The following is a 21,826-nucleotide window of genomic DNA, read 5'->3' on the forward strand; positions in this document are numbered from 1 at the left end:
ACAGTTACACAACGGTAAAAAGGCTCTGAATGGATTGGTTGACAGATACAGAACTGAGCGCCTGTCCAAAGGCCTCCTATTGCAAAGTGGATTTTCGAAGCTGAGGATATTTGGTATGTAGTCAGAACCACACAAAATATGCAGTTGTCAGACTTCAGGGTCCAGTTTTACCTCAGTGAAATAGATGGCATGACTGTCTTTGGACTTCATGGCAGGCAGGTGAGCTTCCAGTTCGCTAGCAGGCAAACTCCGTTAAGCTACAATAACCTGTACTTACAAATGTTTCATACTCCCATTGACAACAGTGGTTTGAACTGGCATAAAGAGAAAGGAAATACTACCAACAGTCAATCTATTTGGGCCCAGTAGTTTTAGGATTTTGTTCTCTGAATACCTCAGAGTCAGAATAGCTTTGCATTTAATTATATGTGGACTAATACTGTCTCCCAGTAAAAGCTGGGTGAAAATTTGGCAGTATTTTGTTTCCTAGTGATTTAGCAGACGTGATACTGTAAACCTGTATGCATCTCCAGCACCCCAGATCTACTCCAGCACACTGGTGTTTCTCTGAACATGAAGTTCAGTAAGGCCAAGTGCAAGGTCCTGCACATGGGTCGGGGCAATCCCAAGCACAAATACAGGCTGGGCGGAGAATGGATTGAGAGCAGTCCTGAGGAGGAGGATTTGGGGGTGTTGGTTGATGAGAAGCTCAACATGAGCCGGCAATGTGCGCTTGCAGCCCAGAAAGACAACCGTACCCTGGGCTGCGTCAGAAGTGTGACCAGCAGGTCGAGGGAGGTGATTCTGCCCCTCTACTCCACTCTGGTGAGACCCCATCTGGAGTGGAGCATTCAGCTCTGGGGCCCCCAACATAACATGGACATGGATCTGTTGGAGAGGGTCCAGAGAAGGGCCATGAAAATGATCAGGGGGATGGAACGCCTCTCCTATGAAGAAAGGCTGAGAGAGTTGGGGTTGTTCAGCCTGGAGAAGAGAAGGGTTCGGAGAGACCTTATTGCGGCCTATCAGTACTTAAATGGGGCTTATAAGAAAGATGGTGGCAAACTTTTTAGCAGGGCCTGTTGCGACAGGACAAGGGGTAACGGTTTTAAACTAAAAGAGGGTAGATTTAGAGTAGATATAAGGAAGAAATTCTTCACTATGAAGGTGGTGAGGCACTGGAACAGGTTGCCCAGAGAAGTTGTGGATGCCCCATCCCTGGAAGTGTTCAAGGCCAGGTTGGATGGAGCTTTCAGCAACCTGGTCTAGTGGAAGGTGTCCCTGCCCTTCAGGCAGGGGGGTTGGAACTAGATGATTTTTAAGGTCCCTTCCAACCCAAACCATTCTATGATTCTATGATTCTATGATTTGTCATGGTGGAAAGAGCAAGTGTTTAGAATGTGATGCAACAGTTTCATCAAGAGAAGTCAAAAATAGTTGTCTTAGCGAACTTTAGCTAGAGGCTTAGTTGCTGGCATCTTGGAAGAGAATGGGAAATAAATCTCATGCAGTTGGGTAAAGAATCAGTGACAGATTCTGTGTGAGAAGGTGCTTGCACCACAAAGGGAAAAGAGCTTCCGTCCTTTATCTTGTGTGCCTGCGGTTGCTGTTATTCCATTAATTTTTGTGATGTAAATGTTAAGCGCATGGTGAAGATTACTTCAGAAGTCTGACTTTTTCCATTTTCTTATTTCTCTTCCTTTAGTTGGGGAGTTTAGTTGGGGAGTTTAGTTCCTTAGGGGGGAGGTAGTTACAGAATTGCCAATAAACCCTATGAGGACCAGATAACAGTAAGGTGATAGTACACAAATGTCAGACTTCATCCAGTTAATCCCAGGACAGTCACCCGGATGTGTTTATAGCAGATAATCTAAACACAAACATAACATTCTAATCTCTGTCATGGTGACTCAGTAACAGATGCTGAGTGCATCCATTTTAACCTTAAGACAAAACATCAACATCTGTTACATAGATGTTTAAGGCAATGTTTTGAAGGTATTGCTTTTATTTTTATTACAATTGCAATCACATTTCACAATATTCAACTGTCCCTTGAAATTCTGAAAAGTAAGAACAGTAAGCAGTGTAAAACATGGAGTAATTTCAGATGCAGTCAGAGTGGTTAAGGATAGTAAGCCTGATATATAGCATTCTCTGGTTTTCTTTGGTTGCTGTTTCTGGTAAAGGAGAAGTCTATTGTCTAGAGTATACCTATGGCTCTTCAAAAATTATTAGACTGAAATGTAAATATCTGGTTATGTATCACAGGTTGCTGCAGTCTATTTCTTTTTCATCTTTTTGTTGTGGGTGAAGTGGTTCTGTGGTCTGCAGCCCTCCAGACACAGCAACTGTGGATTTTTGTTCCTTTTTCTGGATACTCTGAAGTTATGCTTCTTATTTGCATATGCTGTTTAACGAAGGGAATTCTGCAGTGTCTTCCACTTAGAAAAACAAAGGATGATTGCCTCTGTTTAAATTCTGCATTCATTCTTATAGGCAAGAAAAAACAAACTACACAAGCATTTCTGAGGAGTTAATATCCTGAGGAACAGTGACTTTCCTTCTACAAAATTAAACTGCAGTGTAGCAGATCACCCAGATCAGCTTTTGGTAAACTAGTATATTTTGGCCATCTAGCATTAGCAAATAATTCCCTATAGTTATTCCCTTGAAAAGAAAAATAAGATTCACTGACTGCCACTAGGAGATGAGAACAAATTCCATATAGCTCCTAAAATGTTGCCAGCTGATCCATCAATATAACATTTATTCTCAGATAGTGTCATGTTTCACCTTTATTTCCCATTTGATTGTTGTCAAATTTTAGGCTTTAAATATGCCAGGATTGTTAATCTGTAGGTTTAGGGGATTAATGTCAGATAATAAGTTCTCCAAAGAGGGGCAAAGAAACCCAAACTTCAGTCTTGGGGGGTGGGGGCATGACTCCATGACACACAAAAGAAACTGAATGTTAATTCAAATACCGAACAAAACCACGGCAGAAAGTTCCCAGACCAAGACTCCCAGAGGACACGGACACATAACTACAAAATAAATACTGAGTAATCTTGGACATAAAGAAGTTGTATAAAAATTTTATGCTGCCAAAAATACCACTTCCCATCCAGCCCAGATAACAGGTGACATTTTTATGTGGTCTTTCGTATTCAAAAGACTTTACGTAAAGAGCCAGATTCAAAGTTCAGAAAAATCAGAGGGCTAAGTTTGGTCACTTAGTTTTAAAATAGCGATGTAGAAAAACCTCTGCGTATCTACTGCACTACCATCAGCTGTCATCTTATTCTTTTATTTAAAGTTAATTAAGACCCTAGAGACACAGCAGTCTTGGAAAGGCTTAGCTGTTCAGTACATAGAGCCATGAGGCTCTGAAATGAAGTGGTTGCCTACCTGAGCTTCTCAGTAGGTAAATCGGATCAGATTCTAGAAATGTGGCGATCACCTCTCACGGTCCCAAAGGGATTGCATCAACAAATATTCTCAGAATATGGTTAACGCTGACCTGTAGGTTAGAGGTCCTTAGAAACAATGGGGTGGGCTTTGCTTTGCTCCACTCTGCTCTAGTGCCCTAGTCCTAACATAACAGGTTGGCAATTAGAACACTCTCTCAGAGATGGGAGATGTGGGTTGTTATGTTTTTACAGAAAGAAGAAATTCACCTTGTGCCTCCTGCTTCCTGGATAGGTGCAGTAAAAACTGAGGCAGTGTAGTGCAAGCAGTTGCATTCACTGCCACATTTCCAATGAATGGGGGCTATAGAGAATTTTGAAAATGAAGTTGCGGGTGCCTGCTATTGAGAGAGTGGTTCCAGGCTGTGAATCCTATGTGGTTCCTTACAGGCTTGAGTAAAATACCCAGTTCCCAGTGAGCTGTAAGATTTCAGATATGCTCTAGCCTTGTTGTCACTTTTTGTGTAGTCTTTGCTGGTTAGACTGAGCCAGTTAAACTTCCCTCCACCTGGCACGATCATTGCTCTGGAGTGCCTTGTTCGCCACGTGTTGCAGTAGATGTAATCTTAGCACATGGTTCTGAATTCCACAGTTGAGATGAACCACGCAAAACTTAGGTGTTTCAATCATTGATTTAAAATTGTCTGGAAAGATTTAAAGTGAAGACACATAGAATTCAGTAGAACTATGATTATTTACATCAGCTGAGAGAGGAACTTCCCTGAAAATTATTGGCAACACTGGTAAATTTTGATATCACTATTTTTTATTAATTTAGTTATTTAGTGATTTAACTTCCTCACAGAAATATGTGTAAAATTATAGCGTAGAATTGAAGTTCATAATCTTTATGTAATCTGTTTCCCTCACAAAATGTAAGAGCGGAGAAAGCAGAGGAGCTCCACAATTCCTCTTCATTTTCCTCTCCTGTTCTCCTCTCCTCTCCTCTCTTCCCCTTGCCCTTGCCCTTGCCCTTCCCTTTGCACTTTCCCTTCCCCTTTCTTTTTGCCACAGTGTATGAACTACAGCTGTAGGCTGTGGAGGAATACAAGTGTCTTTCTCTGAGGAGACACCATTAGTTCCCACTTACTGACAAAGCATAATTCAGAGACTTTGTGCAATCTGCAGATTTTATGAATCAGCTGTAAAACAAGTTATCTTCAGTAAAAATTATTCCTCAGTCTCTTTGACTATGAACAGGAAATTTACTATTTGTTCTAGTTAGTGGTAAAAGCAATCTACTGCTAAAGCATGTTTTTTCTTCTTGTTTTAGGGGACTTTCAAGTAACATTTCTCTTGTCCTTAGTGTGATGTCTCCATGAACTGAACTTATTCTGGTGACAGGTAAACTGTAACTGCATAACTATAAATATTTAATGTTGCTATATAAACTATACATACAGTAGTACGTCTCTTGCAAAAGTGTTTAATTACATAAGTTCTGTAAGTAACGTAACTGTATAAATTAAAACTACAACAAATTTTGGTTGAGTGAACACTCCCTAGTTATACTTCTCTCTGGCATACTTGAATTCCACGTTTGCAGTATGCTGAGGCTATCCTTCAATAGAAGCCTTTAGCATTGAAGACAGAGCTGCAGAGCAGGGAATAAGCTATCTTGTTACTTTGCTTGTTTGGAGTAAAAGTCCTGTAGTTGCTGCTGAACAATTGATGTGCAAAATCCTGTTTATGCTAAAACCAGGTAATGGGAAATGCACTTAAATGGAACCAAATAAAAACATCATAAAATGTTCTAGTCTGAAGTTATATCAAAATCATAATGATCTATTTCAGAAACCACATTGCAGTGCTGAAACTGCTAGGATGTCATGGTCTATGAGAGTAGAGTCCCTATACGTTGGAATGAATGCTTTAGAAGGTAGGTAACGAGACGTGATGAAATAGTCAATGTCCAGGAAGTCCTGCAGGGGTCTTGAACCCAGACTCATCAGCATTCATAAGTGATTGGGAATGGGAAAATAACGAGGAGACTCTGTTTTCATGGAAGGTTCTGGTCTTCAATCTCCCTGAGGATTTACAGGAGGATGTTGTTACATTATATGTCAAATGAAGTGAAAGTTGAAGGTCAATGCAGGTAATGTGAAGTGATGCACCAGGATAAAAATACCAAAAAATCCCCTCACAAACCTAATTTTACATTTATAGTAATTGGCTCTGAGCTGACTATTAAAAACCAGGGAAAATACCTATAATAGTCATTGGAGGTTTTTGCTTTTAATTAGTCTAGAACGGTGAAAAAAAGCAAGGTGACTTCCAGAATAAATCCTGTCACTGTAAAAATTCCCCGTGCCCACATGTGCAGTTCTCATTTCACTGCTTCAGAAGGAAGATAGTAGAACTGGAAAAGGTTTAAAGAAGGGTGAGAAGGACAGTGAAGAGTATGCAGTTATTTTTCATGCAGAAGCAGCCTAATAAATTGAACACTTTAGTCTGGAAAGGAGTAAAATAATGGGGGAAAAGGGAGAGATCTGATAGAATTCTGTTAAGTCATGAGAGACATTGCAAAGGTAATACTAGTGTGCTTTCTACAACATGAGAAGTAGGGGGCAACAAAAGCCACTCTCAGAGTAAAGAGAAAATGACTGTTCTTCCCATTGCCGTAGAATGTTGTGAACATGGGAAATTTGTATGGGTTCAACAGAAGATGAACACATTCCTGGAAAGGAAATCCAGAAAGGACCAATTCTGTCTTCTGATTTAAGAAACCCCTAAAATGCAAGTTTCTGGAGGATGAGAGAATATTGGGAGCCCTTTATTTAATACATGTATGTCCTAATCTTATACACTTCCGTGGTTACCCTTTAGACGTTATTGTAGGAAGCAAGATATTTAGCTAAACTGATGTTTGGTCTGATTCACTGCTTATGTGAAGGCACTTTGTGTTGGAGGAAAGTTACATTTACTTGCCACAGTGTAGTATCGAATTTATTGAAAAAGAAAGTCCAATTATGAATTTTGCGGCTTTTACATTGAACAAGACAGTTGAAAGTGGAGTACTTCTTTCCATTCAAGTTTTTTGCCTTTTGACTCCATAGAGGGTTGAGTGAAGGAGGGAAACCCTGCTTTTGTGTAACTTATTTACATACGACTTTTATACTATTCAGTTCTGGACAAACAGTGCACCGGCACTTAAAGCTGTGAGCAGAGAGCAGTTGGCTACCTAAGATACCTATGACCGTCAGTGTAAGCACAAAAAAGAGTAAAAGGGTACAGAAAAATAGTGGATACTTACTGTACTACAGGGATTTCTAAGAGTGAGAGAGTAATTTTTACATCCGGTTCTATTTCTGGTGATTGCATATGTGTAATATATAAGATATAATATATATAACAATGTCATACATATTGCATTACATTATATATTATACATAATATATTTAATAGATATTATATATCATTATATATATTTTTTTCTGGGCGATGCTGTTAGTCATATGATTTTAGGTAGTCCTGCACGGAGCAGGGAGTTGGACTCGATGATCCTTACGGGTTCCTTCCAATTTGAGATATTCTATGATCATTTAAGGAAAACTATTGTGACTTCTGTGCAGTCCCAGCCCAGAGCAGGCTTCTGTTATGGCTTGTGCTGTACTCTCATGAGACATTTTGAGACCAGGCTTTTCCCTCCTGGGGTGAGAGCCCATTGAGCAGAGCGTGCAGACTGTGGCTTTCGTCGTGTGTCTTCACACATTCGTGCAGTAAAGTCTATTATAGTATCAGACCTCCATGCACATAACGTAGCTGCCCCCAGGAGCCAGTGGGATAGTGGCTTGTTAACGCCTCTTCCAATACAAGCACTAGGTGGTCTAGCAGCACCAGCAGGAAGTAGTTTTAAAACAAACAAAGGAGATGCTCACGGTGTGGAGGCTGGAACTGTGCTCCTGAAAGAACATTAGCATACCTGTGTTTCTGGAACAACAGTTTCCAAACCTTCCATGAATTTTGTGCTGAGAGAGTGCATTTTACCCATTCAAAACACACCTGGAGCTCCGTGCTAGCAGCTGCTTCCTCTTTTGCTGATGCAGGCATCAGTGGCTCACTAGGTGGTGCAAAATCTCTCTAAACCTCACATCTTCCCTGTGTGGAACCTGCGACAGGAATTAGAAACGGTCACAAAAATGGGATAGACAAACTGTTTCATAGGTTTCACTTAAAAAAGGCTAATCATAACCTGACAACTAGTGAATTGAACTAAAAAAAATAGTATACTGCAGTTAGTTATGTTTAATATCTGATTTTTAGTTTATTGGAAAATTCTCCACATTTATCAATTTTACCTTGATCTGTGGTGACTTACGATAAAAACAAGACTATACTAACCAGGAGTTTTTCCCAAGAAACGATAGTTACTGTTAGCCTTCAAAAAGCCTTACATAACAGTCATAAATCCAAAAATTTTTTGAGAAAATACACCATTAATGAAATGCCGTGCACATTTGTATGAATGGTGGGGATGAGAGGATCTGAACACTTGTTAAGTGCTGATGTTACTCAGTTTAAACATGTTTCTATATACATGCTCCATAGATGCATGGTTCACCAGGAAAGTGCTTGGCACTGGTTCTACACCATTACAGCTCACTCTGAACACCAAAGGCCTAAGTGTGAAGGCTGGGGCTCTGCTGATGATGCAGTGTTAGACTGTGCATGTCTGGGCATTTACACTCTGCTGTGGGAAACCCTTATTGAGTGACATACATTTTTTTAACTCACTTTTTTATTTCTGGTTTCCATGCCTCATTGGACTGATGAGTGGCTTGGTGGAAGAAAGAGAGTGTGTCCCTGGAGAAGATCTCTTATTTTGCTCCCTGGGTGAGCAGAAACTTTTACAGAGCAGACTGCAGGCTGATGCTGGTGGAGGAGGGCTGGGAAAGGTCAGGGACCCCTGAATCTTGGCTCTTTTTTCAGCAACTTTGCTGGTAAAGCCCCGTAGACATTCTCCTAGGCTCTCTGCTTAAGATCATTTCCCCCTCTAGTTTTATAAGACTGTTTAAGGTTATGGCATCCTTAGGACCCATGAGGCAGCCAGGATCTATGGAAATAGCTGGGAAAGCTGCAAACACAGAAAATGAATGAATGCCGCCGTTTTTGTAAAAGCAATGTCAGCTTCAACTTCTCTCACCAAGCCACTTAGACAGAAGACATGCCTGTTTGCTGCAGGCAAAAGCTTGAACAATCTGTACTTGGAAGGCAAAATCCTGAAAATTTTGTTTCTCTATCTCCAAAACATTCCGTTCTTACTATTTGGTTTTCAAAAATAATACGGTTCTTTTTGAGGCACACATAAATATAGTGATGCTCCTTCTGTATCTCATATATAATACCAGCAAACTAGCTGACAGATTGCTTAAATAAATGTTATATGTAGCAGTAGATTTATTGAATTGTTCCATCTTGTTTTTAAATAAATTTTAAAATGTTGTGTATTTCAGAAATCAAAGCTTTCACAGCAGTGTTCTTTCTTTTCCTTAAATTGGTGAGATGAAGCATTTAATTTGAAAAATTACCTCTTCTGACAATTGGAGGAGAGTTTATACGAATAGAGCATTTCATTTTAAAGTAGAAAATCTAAGTTGTGTAAGTAATGTCATCTATTTTCATACTCTGTTTGGACAGTCTTGCAGGCTACCAAAGTACATCTTCTGTTATGTTGAACTAAGTCAATTTTCTTTTATACCAGAGACAGGTGAGGGGAAGTATCAGATATCTGCTAGGAAATCTTCTTGTGTTTTTGTGCCCCTCTCCCCTGACACACACTCAGGCAGGGTGCCTGTGATAGTGGAGGATCCAGGAACCCCAGGAAGGCCTTATTTGCAATGCAAGGTTAAAAGACACCAAGTTTAACTTAATATTCCAGTGTTTTTTATGCAAAGTGGAAACAGATGGAAAAGACAAAGGGATAGTAATCATGTGTCTAACACTAGTCAGAGGGGGTAAAAAAAAAGCAGCTATTCCCACATTAGTGCTTGCCTTTTCTTCTTGAAGATGTTCATGCGGTTCAACATTTGTTTTAGAAAACTTAATGAGCACATTCATATCTCTTGGCTGCTGGCCTGACAATGAATTACGTATGGGCATCCTTGCAAAAGGGTGATTGTCTTGCATGGTACTGGTAATGGCACTAAAAGATGCTTTCTTAGTCTGAAGCCGAATCTTAGCTTAAAGCAGGAAAAGGAAACACAAGTAACTGACTATGGTAAGAGTGAGCAAAAGTCTGGTTAATCAGAAAATAATATTATTTCTGTCTAAGACTTTTTCATATTAGAGAGGAAATTTGGTAGTGGCTTTCTTGGTAATTACGAGGAAAAGGTGACAGGAAGCACTAATCTGCACAAGTCTCTACTGATACTGAAATATTTTGAAAAAGCTCATATAAGTGTGAAGAACAGTAATACCAAAAAATGTCTGTAATCAAGAATCAGTGAATGAATTATAGTAACACATAAATGTGTGACAAAAATTCCTAGTTTTTTTTATTGAAGGAAATATTTTTTGGTACATGCAAGGTATCATAAATAAATGTTTTTGAAAAATACATATATAACTGCTGTATTATACTAAATTATTTTTCTTAACCCATCATATTGAATTGCATTATTCCTGCATCTGATAATATCCGGCTTTGTTGCAGAGGATTTCTTTTTCTTTCACTGACTGCTTACACAGTTCATCCTTGTAAGCCTTTTTCCACATCTAGAATATTTCCTGAGAATAGTTCACTTCCTTTGTACCATGTGAGTACTGGCACACCAATCAGACAGCTGGATTTTATCTGTTCTCAGCTGCAAGGAAATCAGTTTTAAGAATTCTTTGTCTAAACCAGTTCAGCATGCAATGTAATTCTTTTATATTTGTATTGATTCATTGATTACTAAGATCAAACTTACAAATTAACCAAAATCAAGACTTCCATCCCTCTTTTGCTGTCTATTTTCATTTTTTTTCTTAACTGTCATATCATACATCCTGTTGCTGCTCAGCATTTATATGTATTTGGACTTCATCTGACCAGAAGTTGTTTGATTTGACAGATTCTGTATTTGCGACATCAAAATATGTTGCTATGGAAAAAGTTACGAGTTCTAATTAAAAATGCAGAGGTCACAAGTTTCCCAGAACCAGTAGGGCATAAATCTTAGGAGAAGAGAGTCACAACATAAAAAATGCAGAGATATGTCAATCTGCAACTTTCCAGATCTGAAAGGAGAACAGCAAGCATTCAGAAAAAAACACGAGGCTGAAATTTTGATCAAGTTCCCTTGCGTTCATTCAGATACTGTATGTCTCCCTTCCCGCTGGCACAAGTTGCTTCTGGAATTCATGCAGAGCACTGATATTTGAAATGTCATCCTAATACAACTTGAAAAGAGGAGAGATAGAAACTAGATGGAAAGAAAGAGAGAGAGAAATTAGACCTGCCTGGTCACCCTTTCAAATCAAATACCAATATTGAAATAATCTCCATGTAATGGTATTGAGTGTTTTGTCAACTACATGCATCCATCACTTCCTTTGAAAGTTCGTCCATGTTCAGTTGTCTCACTGATTTCTCTTCAATACCTCTTTAGTTGTTTAACTGTTTACAGTTTCCCCTTTTATAAATTTTTATTTGTAAACAATGATTGTGTCTTTCCACTCCTTTTGCTCCAGTTTAGCCAAACTACAAGAACCATTGGTACAAGCGCAAGCTTGAGTTACAGGTGCCTGAGCTGTCCACACCTGTGACAAGATGTGGCCACACAATATCTTAATCAGAGCACAGGATTTAAGAGCAGCTCAGCTGTAGCGAACTCCTGCTCAATACCACACTGATATGAACGCACCTGTTCTGTGCTATGTTGGAGATTTCTGCAGTCGTGTGTTACGTGACATACTCAAGACATAACCATTTTTGCTCAAAATGTATTTAGCTTCTAATCTTTTTACAGTGTTGGAGCTCTCAGTGCTTCCACTGCAGTCATTCTTTTTTTTAAAATGACAAATACTGTGTAATTGTCTTCTGAGTTTGTGCTCTCTGCCCTCCAGTAGTAGGGCAAAGCTGTTTGTCCCTTTGAACTTGGTTCTGCAATTCAAAAGCAGTGATGTGTTGCTACTACAGCACAGTGCCAAATTATCTCCAGTTTCCTCTCAGGATAGCTGCTAAGTATATTTCTATCTTACGGAGATGGGAAGCTTGCAGTCTAATGGGTCTTGCTCACCCAGTTGCTTTTCTAGATACAAAAAAAAAAAAAATTAAATATCATTTCACTGATGACTGAGCTTGCCAAAGTACAAAATGTCTGTGAGCACAGCACTTTGTTCTTCAGCGGGAAGTTGCCGTTTAACAGCAGATCTCATCGTGCACATGTGCAGCTTCTTGTAATCAGCCGAGACTCAACCTGAGATTCACATGGCCCATACAGAATTATTCTCGTGACTGAAGGACAATCAGAAATGTTTCTTGTAGGTAAGCAGACAATTGGTTTTTTGTATGTTTTGATGAACCATATGTGAACTTTTGCTTAAGGTTTCATTTATCTGCTAAAGTTCTTACAAAAGGTACAGCATGAGACTCATGAGGTAGACTTACCACTCCGATTTAATGCATGTATGCATACGGGACTTTTTTTTTTCAGTTCCTACGAGAATTTTATTCTTCTTTTATTGCCAGTGTTATATATAGCTCACTATCATGACTGTGGCCTCAGGCCACATCCCTTAAACTGAGGAGATAGACAGTGAAGTGGAATACCAGAACATGAAATTGACTTTGTTGTTAGCATAGCCCTTTTTTCATAACTACAGAAACTGGCATTGGGATTATGTATTTCAAAGCCTATATGCATCATTTTAGTCTAATAAAAAATGCCATAATTGATAAATCAAGAAGAGATATCTGCCACACACACCCCCTCCCCCCCCATTTTTAGGTTTTAAACTACCGTATCTAATTAGGATGAGGGCTAGATGCCTTCATGAGGGCTTACAAATGCTGATGTGTAGTTTTATGAATGTAGAAAATGTCGTTCTTCTGTATTTAATTAGTCTTGTTTATATTTTTGCAGTCTATGAACTGAGCTAATTACCATGAAAAAATTCTAGGCAGCTGCCTTGAAACTGTTTTACCAGGTATTTCCTTTTACCATTCTTTAGTTTTTAATAAGGCAAGAAGTTTTCAGATAGTTACAGAATATATTCAGGATCAGGATCCACAATTAATGTCTTTCTGTTGAACTGAAGCAACATCAGATCGTAACTTCCCTGCTTTAATTCTAAGCCACACTAGATGAGAGACTGTGTGAATTCAGATGGCAGTTTAGAGGGCAACCATGCTTCTGAGAAGGTAGAAACTTTACACTTTACCCATTTCTACGTTAATCATTTACTTTATGCTTTTTAATAAGTGTATGAATTAAGCTCATAATTTAAAAATCCTTCCTGTATAATATAATACTAGAGACTGAAAAGAAAATTTTCTCATTTTTGTGTGCAGATAGTACAGATCTGTTTTCTATCATAAAGCAAAAAATCTCAACATACTACAGTCGTTTTACATAAGCGTGGTATTTCCATTTTCCCATGTTAATTGTGGAGGTATTTTTATTGCTGTCTGTCTTTCCTCTGAATTTATTTTTTAAAAAAAGAAGCAAGATGCTCTGAAAGAGCAGTATCCCGAAGGGAAGCTGTGGAGATCTTCCCTTGAGTGGAGTCTCCTGAAAAATTTCTCAGCCCTGAAGATTTCTAAAAGGCAAGAAGCCAGAGTAAAACTGTTGCAGAGAGCTTGGAGTAACAGGATAGGCTCTGTAAACTGATTTTGTTCCAAAAATTCTGATTCAGAGTGTTGCTAAGTGCAAACAGAAATATTTTTCTGTTAGTTGCCAAACAAGCGGAAGACTTTCTGAGGTTTTTTCCACCGTTTGGAACTCTAAAAAGGGGGGAGGGAGGGAATTCTGTCTAGCCTATCAGGGTCTGGTTCCCTTACCAGGCTTGTTTTAACCCCGTTTGTGTTTCTCCAGAAAAGGTGTAAAACCAGGATCAAACCAGCAGTCTCATAATTGGAACCCATTTTCTTCAAGTACAAGGCAACAGAACAATGTGAGGTGCTAAGCAAGGCATTCTGTCTTCTAAAACAGACTAGGATATATACTGGAAATTAAAATAAAATGTAAAGTCACTTAGTAATAATTCCATGTGAAGATTTTCACAGCAAAGTTGGGCCAAAGATATTTCTCATGTGCACTGATGATTTCGGTTAATGAAGACAATTATGTGAAAATGCTTTTATGTGATTATAGGATGAAAAAATCTTTGTGAAGTCATTAAAAGAACCATCCATTTCAGAACAAACCATATAAGGCGCATAGAATTCTACCACGCTGACATAGACTAGGCAGTAGACCAACACTTAAAGAAAAAAAGGCCCCTTAGAACAGAGAAGTAGCTGTCCTTCCCTTTGTGCTTCCCTGACCAGGCCTTCAGCAGTGATCCTACCACTGTTTCTTGAGTATTTTTACGCCTTTGTTTTGTATCTGTATGTTCTAAGGTCTGTTATGTCTATTAGCAGGTTTTTGAAGGCCCTAAGGCTGAGGAATACCATGCTGGTATTTTCACCTAACCTACCTATATGAATGAGATCATATTTAAGCCATATGCTCGAAAAACCTTGCCAATCAGTAGTGAATGACTCTAGTCACCCCTTATGGCTGCATCTGCATCTGGATGACTGGCTCTGCTCTTGAAAAGGGAGCTGGAAAACTCGTTTAAGGCATGTTCAGGATAGAAGGTAGCTGTGGGTGGCAAATTTGCATCTAGACAGCCCTCAGAGAGGCATTTGTTCCAGGTAGGGGCCTTGGAAGGGTATTGATGGCAAGGGTGAGCTTTTTTAGTATCAAAGCTTCTTGGATTTTATGTTTGACCTTATTAACAACTAGAATACTTGGGTGTAAACTGCGGCCAGTAGACCTCATGCTCCTCTGGAGAGGAAGGACTCTGGAACTTGGGTTTAGTTGAAGTGCATTCTTAAAACAGTGCTGTTGTTATCAGGCTTTTGTGGCACTGTGGACAAATGAGAGGGCTATTTAATGAAAGAGGAGTTATCTGCAATATGCATGAGGTCTGTCTGGATTAAAGGGGTATAAAATAGGTGTGTATCAGTAGGCAGATTGCTTCTCTTGCTCTGTACATTTCTCAGCAGTTGCACACCCCTGACAGCAATCCTGCAGGTGCTCTTGGTCCAGACTCTCAAGTGCATTTCCATTATTTGTCCCTTGATGGTCAATGCTGGCAGTACAGCATGGACCATCAAATGGAATTGACAAACAGAAGCATGAGTTTGTATTGATTTCTGTGCTGTGACAGATTGTGCCACAGGCTAATTTCAGTGTAAGGGCTAGAAATAATATCTGGGAACTTCCCTTATGATAATGCAAGTATGGATCCTAGAAGAATCTGGCCATTGTCTTAGTTAAACATGTTGATATTACATAAGTCTTTGCCAACCTTTAAAAATGAAAGCATGCTTATGCAAAACTGTAACCAAACCCTATTTTTTGGTTATAAGCTACGAGTCAATTTACTAATGTCAGACTATAGATTAGGAAAGACTTGCCAAAAATAACTATCAAAGCAGGTCACCATTGTGCAAATGAGACAAGTTTTTCCAGAGGCTGTGCTAATACTATTGTGGTATTCTATGTTGGTTGTGCAAATTAATAGACTGTAAGCTCATTGCAATTTAGGACAAATTAAGTGTCTTTTTACTATGCTTTTAAATACTATCCTACCTGAGCTGACCGGTTGCTTGTGGCTGTTAGTTTAAAAACACACACATTTTAACAAACTGTGCACTTGCTAGATCGGTGGCCTATGTTCAGATCAGTTGATTGGAAAAAGCAATTTAGCCTTGTATTTGCTGTCTGCCGAAGCTGATCTGGTATGCGGCAGTCAAGCTGACCTCCTGAAAAACCTCCCAGTTTGTTTAAATTTAATCAATAATTTGGGATTAACCAGCATGCTGATCTTCGTATTTTGAGCTATGTACAAGCTAAATGCATATCTTCGATCGACTTTCGACAAAACTTGCAATGAAAAGAGCAGTGTTTTCATTACAGTGCTCAAGCTTTATTCTGCCAGTGATGTTGCTCCTTTGTCACCATCCCCTATAAGAAATTCTGAATAAATACATGCTTATAGGTGCAGTTAACAAAGGACACAGAATAGTTTACCAGTACATATTCCCAGTAGCACACACCAAACTCCTGAAGTCTCATTGCTTTCTGTAACCCTAACACTGACTGGACTAAAAACTATATGAAGCGGTTCTTAGTTGCAGTGCTTCATAAAAATAATAAGAGCCAACTCTCATGCACCAAATGTATTGAGTGGCTGTGGTCCTCTTTTTCATCAGTGCCAGTTTAGCATAATGTCATAATCTACAGCAAGAGATAAGTGGTTTGGTTTTGTTCGGTTGGTTTTTATGCAACAGCTAGAAAAACTGCATGGAGTTACTACCAAGAAGATGATGGGGGAATTTAAATAGCTCCTATAAACATACTGGATTTGAAAATTGAAACCAAAGGGAAGTTTACTATTATACTTACTTTGTAAGGGAAGTTTATTCGTATATCTCTCATAAAATTTAATGGTGTTTATTGCAAGGCTTATCGGTGAGCTTTCATCTACTCATTACGTGTGCGACGTGTGTATTTGAAAACAGGTTAGGAATAAGAATGGAAGTTTCTTGCACCATGACCCAGTAAACTATTGGACAGGTTAGTTCCTGCTCTTGCAAGCTTTAGCAGCGCTTTAATTTACGTATAGCACAGTGCCAGGTTCTTGGTGAATTAAAATCTGGTCACTGTCTGGTTGGTCAGTGTAACAAATAGGCATAGCTAATTCCCAGGTGATAAATGCATTTTCACATAAAGAAATATTTTTGGATACTTATCTCCCAAATGTTCATCCCAGTTAGCAATGAGAGAAGAAAATTATTGTATTGTCTTTGTGTCTGACATTTGGGAGAAGAAAGAAAAAGTCACTCCCTTTCAGTCACTTTTACCTGAAGAGTTTTGAATATAATGTTCCATACATAAAGGTCTTTGAAATAAAAAGAGTAAACTCATTGCTATTGTAAGTGGATTTACTGTGATAGCCAGTAGGAGACACCAGCTCGCTGAGGCAAATCATGTTGATGTGTGTTTTGAAGTATATTTGTCACAAATGAAAGTAAACAAAGCAGTGAAATATTTTCATCCTCTGTGAGCTTACCTACTCACAGTGTGTGTTACTTTTAGGGGAGGGAAGTACAGAAGGAAGTGCCTCTCTCCCAGAAAGAGGCAAGTACCCCCAGCAACAAAGGAATTTCCTGGAGCTGATTGTACATAAGTTCTTCTTTACTGCTATTTGCGAAAGCAGCAACCAAGGGAAGGAATGCACAATTCTGGTTGCTTGGTTAAGGTTGCTTTAATGTATCTGCGTGGATGTCGAACTTCTTTTTGAAAGAATGAATGCATTATTTAAACATACATAGTGCCACTCGCTCCTATAGTGCAAAAGAAAGATGAAAATATCCTTTGCATTCCTTCAAGTTAACTTAAATTGATGCTATAATGTGTGTGAGTGCCTTGGGCAGCAGTGTTACACAGTATTCTTGAGACTTTCACACAAGGCTGCCTTTTGTCTTTGCTTTCAGTCATGCGTTGATTTCCAGCAGGGAATCGGCCATACAATAGAGTAACTTTTGTAGTCTAGAATATACAGCTCAACCTGTGCAGATGGAAAGCAAGTAATTTAGATTTAGCGATAGGACTAATATTTGGTAAGGCAGTATTTTTGTTCTTCAGAAATTGACATGATACATAAACATGCATTTAGCATCCATCTCTGTACCCTTATAAGCAGATTCTTTGTTTTCCTGCTGCTTAGGCTTATGGTCTTATTTTATTTCCATTAAGAAAATTGGCGTTTTTCTAGCTGCATGTTTAAACTGACTAATGCAAATTCTAAATCTTGAGGGGATGGGGACAAGGAATGCTTTCAGACTAGAACTGGAGGTAGTACAGGATGGTAGTTAGAACCTTCCTGTTTGATTTCAGGGGTTTTGTTAGTTTGCTTGTTTGTTTGTTTTGTCTGTCAGAGGAACTATAATACTGTAATGACTCACTCACTTAGAGCTCCCATACTTCAGAAAGTTATTGTGAAAAGTTTTCTTCTAGGTGGATATTCTGATGTGGATGGGGTCTCTTTTTAGAATCAAGCTAGCATTAAGTAATTAACTAATATCTCATCTCTCACTTCAGTATCAAGGGACTAGACTATCAGGCATGGACAGGTAGAGAAAAAAGGTTCTTTCAGCTCCATCATTAGAACTGATGTTGGCTATGATCAAATCAGTATAACAAGATGTAACATTTTCCCCACCCTTAAGAATTTATGTGGCAACTTTTTAAAACACAGTGTGACAGGTTCTTAAAAAAAAAAAAAAAAAAGAAATTAAAAAAATAATTATACAATATGTAGTAAACTTTTTTTCTTTCCTAGCTTTATTGTCAAATCTCAAGGGATGTAGGGGATCAGTGTCGATCCTCAGGGGGCAGTATTAACAAATTCTCATGGCAACTAGAAAATGTCTTTGCTAACAGGACACTTTTCTACTGTAATAAACATCCATTAAAATAAAATGATCTTTCAGCATTCTATTTGGCATAAGACCTATAGACTCTCACGAGAGCCCATTCCTGTTTCCTATTGGGAGTCTGTGGCTTTTTCAGCATAGAATCATCTGGGATTCATAGGTAGCACTGTTAAAATGATACAAAATTACAACAAATGCAACTGATATTTTTTTTAGATATCAGAATGGGAGCAAGGCAATGAGACATGGGAAAAGTACGTGGTGTCCACAAGGATGCCCTAACATGGATGCTCATGCAGTCGTGCAGTGTTGAAGGGGGGCAAACTCCAGGAGCTGATGCTTCATCTGCTACTAATTGCAAAAGCCACGCAGCTATGCTTTTACTCCTGATGCAGGCCAGCTAAATCAGAAGTGGGTTGCTGCAGGATTGGGCTGTGCTAGTGGAAAGCACTCTCAGATTCCCCATTATAAGAGAGATACGGAGCTAGCTGTTGGAGACAGTCCAGCAAAGGATCGCTGAGATGATTAAGGGACTGGAGCATCTCCCCTATGAGGAAAGGCTGAGAGAACTGGGACCGCGTAGAGAAGAGAAGGCTCAAGGGGCATCTCATCAATGCGTACAAATATCCAAAGGGAGGCAGTAAAGAAGACGAGCCAGGCTCCTCAGTGGTGCCCAGTGACGTGACAAGACGCAATGGGCACAGACTGAAACACAGGAGGCTCCGTCTGAACATCAGGAAACACTTTTTCACTGTGAGGGTGACCGAGCACTGGCACAGATTGCCCAGGGATGTTCTAGGGTCTCCATCCTTGGAGATATTCAAAAGCCACCTGGACGCGGTCCTGGGCAACCTACTGTAGGTGTCCCTGCTTGACGACCTCCAGAGGTCCCTTCCAGCTTCAACCATTCTCTGATTCTGTGAAAGGACTCATTGTCCACTCAAGCCTGTGTCCCTCAAGGAAGCCTAGCTACAAAGTAATACTGATCCTTTTCTAAACTTTAGGTTTTAGATATTTATAGTTCCTCGTATGTCCTTGTCTTGAACATTGTGTGCAATAATAATGGGTGGCCAGTTAATACATATGACTTCCTTTACAAGGGATTTTATATAATTTGAACCAAATAAATTAATACAGGTGACAAATGACTGCTGGAAATGTACTTTTAAGGTTAGTTCTCTAACAGTCTTTTAAGCAGTGGTGGTGGTGGAATCAAGGGGGAAGGGATATTTTGCCCCTTGGTTTTCATTTAGAGGTTGCTTTCTTGAATTCCTTTTCACAAGCTCTGAGTAACTTGGTCTGACCTTATTCCTGACCCTGCTTCGAGCGGGAGCCTAGAGACCTTTTTAGGTCCTTTCCAACCTGAATTTTCCTATGATCCTAAGAACAAACACAAATAAGGTTCCATTACATTTCTATGAATGTAAGTAGTTCAGCTTTATGGCAGCTATGCTGTAGTGATTTTTCTACACAATACAAGGTCTTCCTCATGTTTCTAACTTGCAATCATTTAACTGGCCTGCAGGGATTAATTGGTTGAATTTGAAGTTAAAATTCCAATGACCTTTTGTTTACTGGCCACATATAGCGAGCCAAAGTTTAAAAATGCAGCTTGGCTATAGTCACTGCCTGTGCCCCAAACTGTATTTTCTACTGACAGTGAGGCATACTATTGACATGTGATGGTTGGCCCACTTTTCTCCAGGCATTCAAATTGTCCATTTCTTCCTTATGCTGCTGCATGTAATTTAGTAATTTTAGGTACAACCGGATAATGAAACACCCACACGTTGCCACAGTTTACTTCTTACATTTTTCTTCAGTTATTCAAAGATACTCAACTGTATCTTACACAAGCCCCTTAATGTAGAAGAGATGTCCCACTGAGGACAACATGAGAGGACATATGCATACATTTTTACACAAAGAAACATCTTTCTCAATGCACTTGACAATAATGTGTCAAGAAACCTCAAATTTAGCTGTAGTGCTACAGAATGCTGCAGGCCCTTTAAAGACTTAAAAATGCAATAGAAGCTTAAGCAAAGACCTTCAGATACCCTTGTGCTTGGAGGTTGGGGAACTGAAGACACTGCCTAAGACATGTTCTTCTTATCCTGATCGCTTTGCCTCAAGCTCACTGAATCCTAAGTGAATTTATGAAGTATATTTGGTTTTGCCATGCTAGAACCATCTTTTGTAATTATTTCTAGATGTAACTCAAATTACTCAGAATTGGAAGAGTGACCTATCGATAAACAGCTCGCATTTTCCGTTGAAAGCTGCGACAGTCTAGGGAGTGGTCTTACAGATAATCTAGTGAATTTGTGGGGGCAGATTGCCATTTGAGGGCCATGTCACAGCTGGTTTTGAGCAGACAGAGGTTGTTGACTTAAAACTATTACTTTTACAGCTGGGAGAGATCGTTTTGTGCTCTCTCAGACGACACTAGAGCTTTGCATGGAAAAAATCCTCAGCACGTAACAGTGAAATGAAGCTGTCATTACTGACCTTTAAGAACTAAAAAATATCTGTGCCTTGGAGTGCTTTGCTGAACTCGAGTGTTTTTGTATGATAGACACTTGAATGCAGTCAGTGATATCTGAATGCGTCACAAGTGTGTATTTACTCTTAAGCTACTGAGAGAATAGCTACTTTAGATTGGCAAAGACATCTGTGAATAGACTGTGTGCAGGCAATTTACTACGGGTAGTATTTCAGGAAAGTGCTCTTGCACTGCTAGTCAGTGAGATTTGCATGCCTGCAAAATGTCATATTATCTTCCTGATTCCTTTTCTCCTTCTCTCATGAATGAGGCACTCTCCATATTTGCCTCAATGAAGGCTTTGTTTGTGTCTTCAACATTCAGCACAAACTTTCTGGTGATCAGAATGAAAAATGCTATCATAACAGAGATATGATAGAAGTCTTTTCTTCCCAGACTGCCAGTTTAGGAATATTGCTTACTGGCAGATGGAGCTGAGCATTTACTGAAAGCATTTGGATAAATCCATTAGCTTTTTCCTTTACAGGGCCTGATGCGTGTGTCCCACCAATAATGTTTTTGGAAAGATTATTCTGATACTATGTGTAAGACTTGAGGACTTTTCATTTTTCTTTTGGATGCTTGGGTCTGTCATATTGCATGCTTTTTTCTTCACTCCACACAGGACAAACAGGGAGGCTTGTCCAAGGCCACAAAGCATGAGTGGCAGTGCTCGGTAGTATTGCTGTGTTTTACTGACAGTCCAAAAAGAAGGGAAGAGGAGCGGCTTAACATTGCGACACTTGGTATTATAATCTATCCCACTGATATCCAATTTAGGATTACACGTTCAGAGATTAAGAGGACCTAATAGGGAAGTATATTTAACTGCTAAACTCTCTGTCCTTGGTAATACAGAGAAACTCGGCGGAGAAACACGCACTTACTCAAGGGGAGTTATAATATGGGGACTTCTTGTAAATGTGTCTTAAAAGTATTTTCTAATAATAAGATAAACAACATGGGTGACTGTTCCCAGAGTCTATACTGATGTGCTGAGATGTTTAATTTTCTGTGAATATGGGCCGCATAGATAATAAAGACAGGCAATGCTAAGAGGCTTTCTTTTTTTTAACTCTCTGCCACACTACGGATTCAATCTGGAAAAAAAAAGCCTTTTGATGGTAAATAATTGAAATGGAAATACTGCCCGAAATTCATGTATAAAGTCACTAAAGC

General features: G+C 39.2%; 1 long non-coding RNA gene across 1 annotated transcript; it reads left to right on the top strand.

Moving 5' to 3' along the window:
- Window positions 1-4,737: 4,737 nt before the first annotated feature.
- LOC142093161 (uncharacterized) lies at window positions 4,738-19,002 on the top strand. The gene is made up of 3 exons (XR_012677307.1): window positions 4,738-4,814; window positions 5,265-5,349; window positions 18,319-19,002. It is a non-coding gene; the product is annotated as an uncharacterized LOC142093161 (long non-coding RNA).
- The last annotated feature ends 2,824 nt before the right edge of the window (window positions 19,003-21,826 follow it).

This window comes from Calonectris borealis, chromosome 26 (genome assembly GCF_964195595.1).
Source record: "Calonectris borealis chromosome 26, bCalBor7.hap1.2, whole genome shotgun sequence".
Lineage (NCBI taxonomy): Eukaryota > Metazoa > Chordata > Aves > Procellariiformes > Procellariidae > Calonectris > Calonectris borealis.